At 41.5% G+C, this 10196-nt stretch overlaps 2 long non-coding RNA genes across 12 annotated transcripts; one reads left to right on the plus strand and one right to left on the minus strand.

Annotated features, from left to right (window-relative positions):
• Positions 1-3032: 3032 nt before the first annotated feature.
• Positions 3033-5666, plus strand: LOC127009391 (uncharacterized). Of its 11 annotated transcripts, none has more exons than XR_007761926.1 (3): positions 4453-4583; positions 4715-4903; positions 5239-5666. It is a non-coding gene; the product is annotated as an uncharacterized LOC127009391 (long non-coding RNA). The 11 variants fall into 11 exon arrangements; XR_007761925.1 differs by having other exon boundaries at positions 4529-4651; positions 4778-4903; XR_007761922.1 differs by having other exon boundaries at positions 4536-4651.
• Positions 4660-5238, minus strand: LOC127009392 (uncharacterized). Its single transcript, XR_007761928.1, has 3 exons — positions 5067-5238; positions 4806-4998; positions 4660-4742 (listed from the first exon to the last, which is right to left on the minus strand). It is a non-coding gene; the product is annotated as an uncharacterized LOC127009392 (long non-coding RNA).
• Positions 5667-10196: the final 4530 nt, after the last annotated feature.

The raw sequence follows: 10196 nt of genomic DNA on the forward strand, positions 1-10196 counted from the left end.
ACTAGTTACATGATTATACATGAGCATCTTCATGGTTTTATCATCCAAGTATTTCTTGACAAATGAAATATTTCTTAAATGGTAGCCTGTCGTTCTCACCACCTGATTGATCTGGTCTTTGAATGAAAGTGCAGTCAGTTATTACACCTAAATCTTTCACCGCCTTTTTTACGGTCCTAGTGTCATCTTTAATCCGAAGAGTGGAGATATCTAGCCTCCTGAGATCCTTGTTCTTCCCCACAATCAAGCCTTCAGTTTTATCCTCATTCAGTTTCAATTGCTTAGAATTCATCCATTTCCCATCATCCATAATTCTGGTCAGCTTATCTTCAGTGTTTTCCATGTCACTCAGCAACAGATAGAACTGTGTATCATTGGCATACAGTTTAAAATCAACTCCATGCTTTCTTAGCAAATGTGAAAGTCCGATAGTTTACAGACAGAATAAGATTGGACCCAGAACACTTCCTTGAAGGACTCCTCTTTGAAAAATTTTATGAGCAGAGAACGATTTACCTATTTGCACACGATAGTTCTGTTCTCAAGGGAGCTCCAGTCCAGCGCACCACCCACAATTCCAATATTTTTACAATCCTGAAGCAATAAACTGTGCTCCACCGTGTCAAATGCAGCACTCAAGTCTAACAAAATCAAAACACCACACTTCCCTTCATCCATGAGTACAAGTAAATTGTTTACCACCGAACAGAGTAGTTTCTGTTGAGTAAAACCTCTTGTAAGCAGATTGATTATCCGGTAAAGCCTGCACCACTAGCTCCATTAGCTGATCTAAGATCACACTTTCAAGTATCTTAGACAGAAACGTCAAGTTGGATACTGGTCTAAAGGAACTATGTCCATCTTTATTTAATAGCTTAATGTATAAGGTTGCACAGTGCTAATTTTCATGGGTACCAATGTCATTATAATCTGTTTAAGACATTTTCCTACAGTATTCTCTAAACCTAGCGATTTTGACCCTCAAGCAAAATGAAACTCGTTTACTTGGCCTTAGTATTTTACTATTTTTTTTTTATCAACAATAAGTATTTAAATTAAATTAAATGTTATTGAATTATAATCATTGATGACTTATCTTCACAATACCTTGGAATCGCACAGAACATTTATTGCAGCAATAGTGTGTGTGTGTGTGTGTGTGTGTGTTAACACAATACAAAGAGCAGCACGGCAAGTAATGGAATCGGTGCCCCCTCCGCCCCAACATAAGTAGGCTAATTTTCTCTCCATATGCTAAAGTTTACTGCAAGCAGGTAACGGAAAGGAAGCAATTAAAATGCCTTTGCATTGATGGAGCTTGGGTAATGTGTCAGCCACGTGGCCCATGACAATTAAGTATATCAAGGCTCATGACGTTCAGGAGGCAGCGTCCCTCCCTGCAGGCAAGGGTCGATCAGGCGATGGAGGGATATGTGGGTAATAGAAAGACTTCCCCAACTGCTGCTGATAATGTTTTACAGCGATAAGTATTGTTAAATCCATCCATCACAGCAGCAACACTCAAAGAGAAGCACCCAGACTTGTGTGAAGTCTTCGTCGTCAGCAGCCCGCCGTGACACGCATATACGAGTAGCTATCACAGGCTACGTGGGTTACTGAGTGCCTATACCAAGACTGGCTGATCGTAAAGCTAATATTAATCTCCTGTCACCTTCTTACGACATTTGGTGACCAAATTATGGTAAAGTATAAGGGCGTAATGGTGGGTTGGCGATACCTGTTGATGTAGACACAAACTGTCTCTTATTTACTTTCCCAGAGCTCGTTGGCTGCTGGCTGTTAGAGGAAGGTGTGCAGGTCTGACACAAGTGTGCTCAGTTTCATTGGACGACCCTTATGGCTGTGAAACAGAAATACAAAAGAGAGCGTGTGCAAGCGTTTGAAAAGCGCGGCGAAAACAGGGCCAATAATGGCGTCCAAATCTTAGGTTGTCGGGACTCTCTCTATCAAGGGACTCTAGCCCCTGGCGCTACGAAAGAAGTATACCAATTCAAGACTTTCTTCATAGGCACATGTCATGTGGATTTGCCTCTTCTCAAAACACATGAAAATTCGACCTCTTCGATCGGATAAAAACTTTGCCCAGCAATCCGCCTAATTAATAAGAACTTATACCTTTGCGGCTTTTTAAGGAATTTTTTATGTAAACTTATGCTTCCTAGAACCTGGAAGGAAACTTAGAAGGAACCTCTCCTTTGAAAGCTAAATTTCACTTTTAAAGCCTTGAACAATACGGGCCGAGCTCATGGAGGATTTGAACTTGTGTTCATCCCTGAGTGAAGGGAATGCAAGTGAAGGTACTGAGTAACTTTTGCATCCCTGCATTTTGTATTTTTGAACTAGTATACTGTCCACTTTCCTATAGATTCAGTTAATGACTGTCAACTGGCTACACAGCCTCGACAGGTAAGGGCTTTGAATCCGCGGAAATGAAAATAAGACTCCATCGGTGTTGGATTGACGTGTAAGCGAGACCAAGGTAAAGGGAAGTGGGATCGAGACTACCAGTGTTTCTTCTACCAGGGGTGGATCAAATACAATTGTATTTGTATTTGAATTGTATTTAAATACAATTTTAATGTATATGTATTTGTATTTGTATTTTGGCACCCAGAAAAAAAGTATTTTTTATTTGTATTTATATTTCGAGTCAAAACTATTTGAGGAGGATAAATACTGTTAAGGAAATTGAAAAAGAAGTAATGTTAAGCCGCGTTAAGGCGGAGGAGGAAACAGATGAAGGTTGAAGGCTAAGGAGGAAAGGATTAACGTCAGATCACGGGGAAAGCGGAGTAAGGAGAACATTAAGGTTGAAGGCGGAAGAGGAAAAAAATTAAGGGGAGTGGGAGGAAATTAACCTCAGGTCACATGGAGGAGTAGGAGAGGATTTAGGGAGTTACTGAGGGATGGGTGGCTCGGAAGAAGGATCCGCCCGCAAAAATGTGTGACGTCACGGAAATGGGAGGCATAGGGGATGAGATGTGAGTGAAGACGACGAGAGAGACAGTAAACCGATCTACTGCTTTAACTTGGCATATGCACTACAGCCACCTATCAAAAAGAGGTTGCATCCATTTCTTGAGCGGACTGATGTCATTGCCGCAGCTGTCATGGGCCCCAGGTTTCAGCTGGCATAGATGCCATGTAAGGAAAAGGTTTCCAAGATTGTGGACTTAATTATTTCCGAGTCAGCTCAGTCGACCTTGAAGAAGAAAACATTTCAAGAGAGTGAGCCTTTCGTCTTTTCGGCTGGCATGAGTGCAACACGACCTCGTCTTTTTGCTTACATGCCTCCAGCTGGGCAAATGATGGCCAGTGCATCATCAAATGACACTACAGTGGTGAAGGCAGAACTTGACACGTACCTAGAAGAAGGTGTTTTGGCTTTTGATGTCAATCCACTGAGGTACTGGCGTGATGCAAAAAGCTTCAAAAATTTGAAGCACTTTGCCAAGAATATTCTAGGGTGCTGTGCAACAACATGGACGCCCCGGGAAGCATGTCACATCCACGAACATAAAAAAAAGTCCCCGCAGAGAAATTAAACAGCTGTCGTGATGATAACAGAAAAAGAGCAAAGGGCGGGAGGCGAGGGGGATGAAGGGGATGGAGGGAGAATGGAAAGGAAAGGGGGCTGATGAAGAAGTTTGAAAGAAATATATGTATAGAGAGCAAGGATGAAATAAAGGGAGAAATATAATGAAATAAAGAAGAGAAAAGTAGAGGAACAAACGACTAAAGAGAAGTGGCAGCCCAATACAAATGTTAGGAAACTTTAGTGGGCCGTCCTCGTGAGTCAAAACGCTCACTGGTGTTCTCCCTCAGCAGGTGTGTGAATGCAATGTACCTGAAAGACGTTAATTGGTGAACCAATTCTTACTATGTAAAATCAATCAATCAGTCAATCAGAGAAAGAAAATATAATTAAAAAGAAAAACTGGAAGTAAGAAAGAAAAGGGAAAAGGATGCTGCGCCGGAAGCCGCGGCGAGGATTCCTTATGATGCTTGTGCGCGTCCCCGAGGCCCATCGGTCCTTCATCCAAGAACCGATAAACGCGGTGACCGGCGCCTTCACGGCATTTATGATTAATTTTATAATCCAGTCTGGTAGTTTTAAGAAGCGAGTTCTTGCATCCGCCCTATTCGAATCGGCGGGGCGGTGGAGCGCCAGCGAGCCAAAGGTCTCCCAGGCGAGCATGGCAGGACTGGAGGGCTCCCGGCAGGGCGCCTCGGCGTCCATCGGGACCCCGACGGAGGTGCCGGAGATCTTTCGGCTACAACGCCGGGCAGGTGGGGCTCGTTAGCCGTGGTAGGCAATCTGCCTAGGAGAGCAAACTCCGAACAACAAACCAGGGCAGGTGAGGTTCGTTAGCCGTGGTAGGCAATTCACCTAGGAGAGCAAACTCCGAACAATAAACCCGGGCGGGTTGGGCTCGTGAGCCGTCATAGGTAATACACCTTGGAGAGCAAACTCCATACATAAAACCCGGGGAGGTGGAGCTCGTCAGCCGTGGTAGGCAGTCTGCCTAGGAGAGCAAACTCCGAACAATAAACCCGGGCAGGTGGAGCTCGTCAGCCGTGGTAGGCAGTCTGCCTAGGAGAGCAAACTCCGAACAATAAACCCGGGCAGGTGGAGCTCGTTAGCGAAAGCAGTTCATCTAGGAGAGCAAACTCCGATTACAAACCCGGGCAGGTGGAGGTCGTTAGCGTGAGCAGTTCATCTAGGAGAGCAAACTCCGATTACAAACCCGGGCAGGTGGAGGTCGTTAGCGTGAGCAGTTCACCTAGGAGAGCAAACTCCGATTACAAACCCGGGCAGGTGGAGGTCGTTAGCGAAAGCAATTCATCTAGGAGAGCAAACTCCGATTACAAACCCGGGCAGGTGGAGGTCGTTAGCGAAAGCAGTCCACCTAGGAGAGCAAACTCCGATTACAAACCCGGGCAGGTGAGGTTCGTTAGCCGTGGTAGGCAGTTCACCTAGGAGAGCAAACTCCGAACAATAAACCCGGGCAGGTTGGGCTCGTAAGCCGTCATAGGTAATACACCTAGGAGAGCAAACTCCGAACAATAAACCCGGGCAGGTTGGGCTCGTGAGCCGTCATAGGTAATACACCTATGAGAGCAAACTCCGAACAATAAACCCGGGCAGGTTGGGCTCGTGAGCCGTCATAGGTAATACACCTAGGAGAGCAAACTCCGATCATAAAACCCGGGCAGGTTGGGCTCGTGAGCCGTCATAGGTAATACACCTAGGAGAGCAAACTCCGAACAATAAACCCGGGCAGGTGGAGCTCGTCAGCCGTGGTAGGCAGTCTGCCTAGGAGAGCAAACTCCGAACAATAAACCCGGGCAGGTGGAGCTCGTCAGCCGTGGTAGGCAGTCTGCCTAGGAGAGCAAACTCCGAACAATAAACCGGGGCTTGTGGTGCTCGTTAGATGTCGTAGACAATCCACGTGATGGGAACACCAAAGAAAAGGAAAATAAAAAGGAACACCAGAAAAAGGAAAATATAGTAACAAAACATCAAGAAAATAAAATAAAAAACACAGATCATCCACCTTCAGGCCCTAACATCTCCAAAATTATGGATGAGTCTTTTCTGGGGAGAAAGAGGCTCATCCAGACCAAAGAACATCAAAAAGGGATGATATAGAAAGGAACACCAAAAAAATGGGAAAAAAAGAAAAAAACATCGCAAAAGAAAAGTAACAACAATAACAGAACAACGTCAAGAAAAGTAACATATACAAAGAAACATCATCCACCATTCGGCCCCAAACTAACATCACCAAAATTATGGTTGGGTCTTTTCTGGGGAGAAAGAGGCTCATCCAGACCAAAGAACATCAAAGAAGGATGATATAGGAAAGAACACCAAAAATTAGGGAAAAAAAGAGCAAAAAAAACATCGCAAAAGAAAAGTAAAAGCAATAACAAAACAACATCAAGAAAAGTAACATACAAAGAAACATCATCCACCATTCGGCCCCAAACTAACATCACCAAATTTATGGGTGGGTCTCTTCTGGGAGGAAAGCGGCTCACCCAGACCAACGAAGAACATCAACAAGAGGATGATATGAAATAAAAGAACATTAAAAGACACGAAGAAAAGAAATAAAAAGAAAAAGAACAGAAAAAAACATCGGAAAAGAAAAACAAGAAGAAAAACACATCAAGAGAAGAAAAATATAAGAAACATCATCCACCTTTCGGCCCCTAACTAACATCACCAAAATTATGGGTGGGTCTCTTCTGGGAGGAAAGCGGCTCACCCAGACCAATGAACATCAACAAGAGGATGATATGAAATAAAAGAACATCAAAAAAGAAAAACAACAGCAAGAAAACAAAGAAAAAGATAAAGAAAAGAAAAGGAAAAAGAAACAAAAACAAGAAAAAGAAAAACACCAAAATAAAATAAAACAAAAACAAAAAAATAATCCAAATAAATAAATAAATAAAGAAATACAAAATACAGTAAAATTAACGAACTAACTAACTAATTCAAACTGTCTAACTATTAAACTACCTCTCTAACTAAGGGTACTATACAAGAGTACTATTGGACTACCTATTAACTAACTAACTATCAAATCATCTAACGATCGAACATGTATATGTCTGACTCTTTATCTATTTATCTGCATGGTTATCTATCATTATGTTTATCTATCCATCTTTTTTTTTTCTTTTTGCAGTTAAGGAAGCAGCTCAAGGGCAAAGGTAGATAAATAAATAAAAAATCCGCATAAATAAAAATAAGTTCTATCTTTTATTTATGTGTTTATCTTATTTGTTCATCTTATTTATTTGTTTACTTATCTAGTCCGTCATCAGTCATGGTCAGTTCTACCTACACGTTTTCCTGCCACAATTTTTTTTCTCATTGTGTAGTCCTTAGTTCCGGTCCGACCTTGAGCTGGAAGGGAAGGACGGGGCAGGGAGGCAAGAAGAGGGAGGGAGGGAGGGGGGAGGTAGGACAGAGTAATAAGAAGAATTTGGATTATAAGGGTTCCCCCCCTCCCCCTTTGCAGCCAAAAAATAAAACGAAGAAAAGCGTCAAGTAAAAAAAAAAAAGAAAAAATGGTAGCTAACAATGATAAAGCGTTTGCTAAAAAAAATGGAAATCGATGAGGTAAGGACTTGGCAGTTTTCTTTTCTTTCTTTCTTTGTTTTTCAACACAGAAGACAGAAAGCTCAAGGGCCAAAATAAAAGGATACAGAAAAAAAAAAGATCGCTACGTCGCTGCTCCCCAAGCTTTATCCTTTTGATTATCTGTGTCTTGAATGTGGCAGAGTAAGAGACTTTGTATAACTACTGATATTTGTACTCTTCCGGGTATACCCCATTCACGGTGCTCAATAATGATGATAACAGTATAGCAGCAAGTAGTACGCAGTAGCTAGCAAGGCGGCACCTTTTAGGACTTCAGTTTCCGTCACAACCTTACGGCACATTTCTTAAACTTTGTCGAGCGTTTAAAACTCATTCTCCGCTCTCTATTGTTACGTACTTTACAGAGAGAGAGAGAGAGAGAGAGAGAGAGAGAGAGAGAGAGAATAGCAGGGATGAGGAAAGAGTGGGAATACGCGTTTCAGTCCTGATTAAGTGTGTGTGTGTGGGTGTGTGGGTGTCCTTGAAAAAAACCTGAACATTTATTTTAGTCAATTTCAGCCTTAACACAAAGGCGGCCATTTCGATGACTACGCAGAAGACGTTGAAGAAAAAAAAAAAAAAATGAACCGAAACAGAGAATAACTGACGACCAGTTTCAGTGATCACTTGACTCGGGTCTCCAAGCGCTGCAAGACCTTGGCAGAGAGAGAGAGAGAGAGAGAGAGAGAGAGAGAGAGAGTATATGTGTGTTAACCATTGCACTTAGCCATGACACCAAAGGAAGAAAACTGAAGGTAAAGTTAAAGGCGGGTGCATACGCTATTCTTCTTACGCTATCTTCTCACGTAGTTGACTGCTCTTTCGGCCACCTCTTCGGATTCTTTACAGGAGAAGCGAGTAGCGGGCTTTTTTTATTGTTGTTTCCTTTTTGTGTGCCCTTGTGCTGTCTCCTTTGCTGTAAAAAAAAAAAAATAGCTGTGTGTGGCTGCGGTAGGTACTCATCTCCGCACCGTTGACCCTTTGAGCTTGTGGTAGGCAAGAACCTGTTAGTTACCGGCACCATCTGAGAGGGTGTTTAGTAAGGCCGGGACTTTTTACACTCCTAAGCGAGCAAAACTCGGCCCGGAAACCTTCCGGGCATTAATGATGATAAAATGCAATTATGATGTGAAGTGTAAACTTGTGAAAAAAGTATCTTTATATTTTTTGTATAATTTCAGGAGTATTTTTATTTGTATCTTTGAAATCTGGAATAGGAGTATTTGTATTTTTAGATTCAGGAATAGAAGTATTTGTATATGTATTTGTATTTTTGATTCAGGAATAAAAGTATTTGTATTTGTATTTGTATTTTTGGAATCCCGAACAAAAGTATTTGTATTTGTATTTGACTTATAAAAAATCAGTATTTGATCCAACCCTGTCTTCTACCATGGGCGAGACAGTGCTACATGGTGCTTGTTTATTCATACCGTTCATCAGCGTCATATCCGTTCAGCCATGTTGATGTTCATAGCTTTATTAGTATCTACAACAGTAGAGAAAGAGAGACGTCTCCCCAAAACAGAAAAACAAAAAACGAAGAAAACATCTGTTATCGAAATCTTATATGACCGAACAGCGTTTCGATTTCAGTGAAGCTTTTACAGCCAGTGTGGGTCACGCCTTCCCACCAGGAACACCGCACCATCGAAGCAGTTGGACGTACCTGCTAGGACTAAGGTCGCTCGAAGAGAAGGTAAGCACTGTGGTGAATCTGTGCCTGGTGTTGCTGCATGGTAAAGGGATGATAGTAATAATAGGTAGGAACTGTGGCGAATCTGTGCCCCGGTGTTGAATGGCAACGGAAGGACAGTAAGAATAGATAGGAACAGTCGTGAATCTGTGCCTTAGGGTTGTTGAATTGTAAAGGACTGACTGTAATAATAGGTAGGAAATGTGGCGAATCTGTACCCGGTGTTGAATGGTAACGGAAGGACAGTAAGAATAGATAAGGGTAAAGATTCGTTTTAGTACCGTGCAAGTATTTCAGGTATATGTTCAGCGAGTTGCCCATCTCACTGTGGTGGGCAACTCTCTGAACATTTGCCTAAACTACTCCATCCGAACTTTACGACCTGCTAACGGGGGTGGGGGGGGCCCTGGACCCCCACCCACATGTATATGCGACTTATTTCCGCGAGGAGGTATTTCTCGCAACACCGGCTACACCGCCGCCGCGGCCGCCGCCAGAGGAGGCTGCGCTTTCGTGAATATTATCCCCTATTTTCAACAATAAATAGTCCTTGAACTGGATGTTGAATGCGTTTCCATGATTGTTGAACATTTGTGTTAGTGGTGTTGGCAAGGGCTGTGGGAATGGCTGTTGTGGCGCTGGTGGTGGTACTGGTGGTGGCGGTGTTACTAATGGTGGGAGTGTTGCTGGCGGTGGCGGTGTTACTATTGGTGATGGGGGTGTTACTAAAAAAACATTTGAAAACATTTTATTATCCCTTTATACAATTATGTATTTACAATAATTTTGTAGTGCAGGGAGCCCATTTAAAGCTGGGAGCTTTTTGGGCAGTACTGGAAACTTAGGGGCCGGATTTAATCAATAGTGCAAAAATAAAAAAATATATATATATATATATTGATAGCAATGAAAAAAATATATATATACATATATATACACATACAAACATATAATATATGACAAAAGTAAAATGATAATAATAATAATAATAATAATAATAATAATAATAATAATAATAATAATAATAATAATAATAATAATAGTTATAGTAATAATAATAATAATTAACATTGTGATAATTATAAAGTAATAGTAGTGTAAATAATAATTAAAGTGATAATATTAACACAATATCATTAGTACAAAAATTGTAATTGATTTATAAAAATAATATGGTAGTACTGTAAATGATAATGTAAGTAATAGTATTAATACAATAATAATAGTATAAGGTAATAATTGATTAAGCTGAGGACACACTCTGACAGATGATACATGGACTTAATAATTATAATTGAGAAGGATATGCTTTTTAAATTG

The sequence above is a fragment of the Eriocheir sinensis genome, chromosome 40 (assembly GCF_024679095.1).
Source record: "Eriocheir sinensis breed Jianghai 21 chromosome 40, ASM2467909v1, whole genome shotgun sequence".
Lineage (NCBI taxonomy): Eukaryota > Metazoa > Arthropoda > Malacostraca > Decapoda > Varunidae > Eriocheir > Eriocheir sinensis.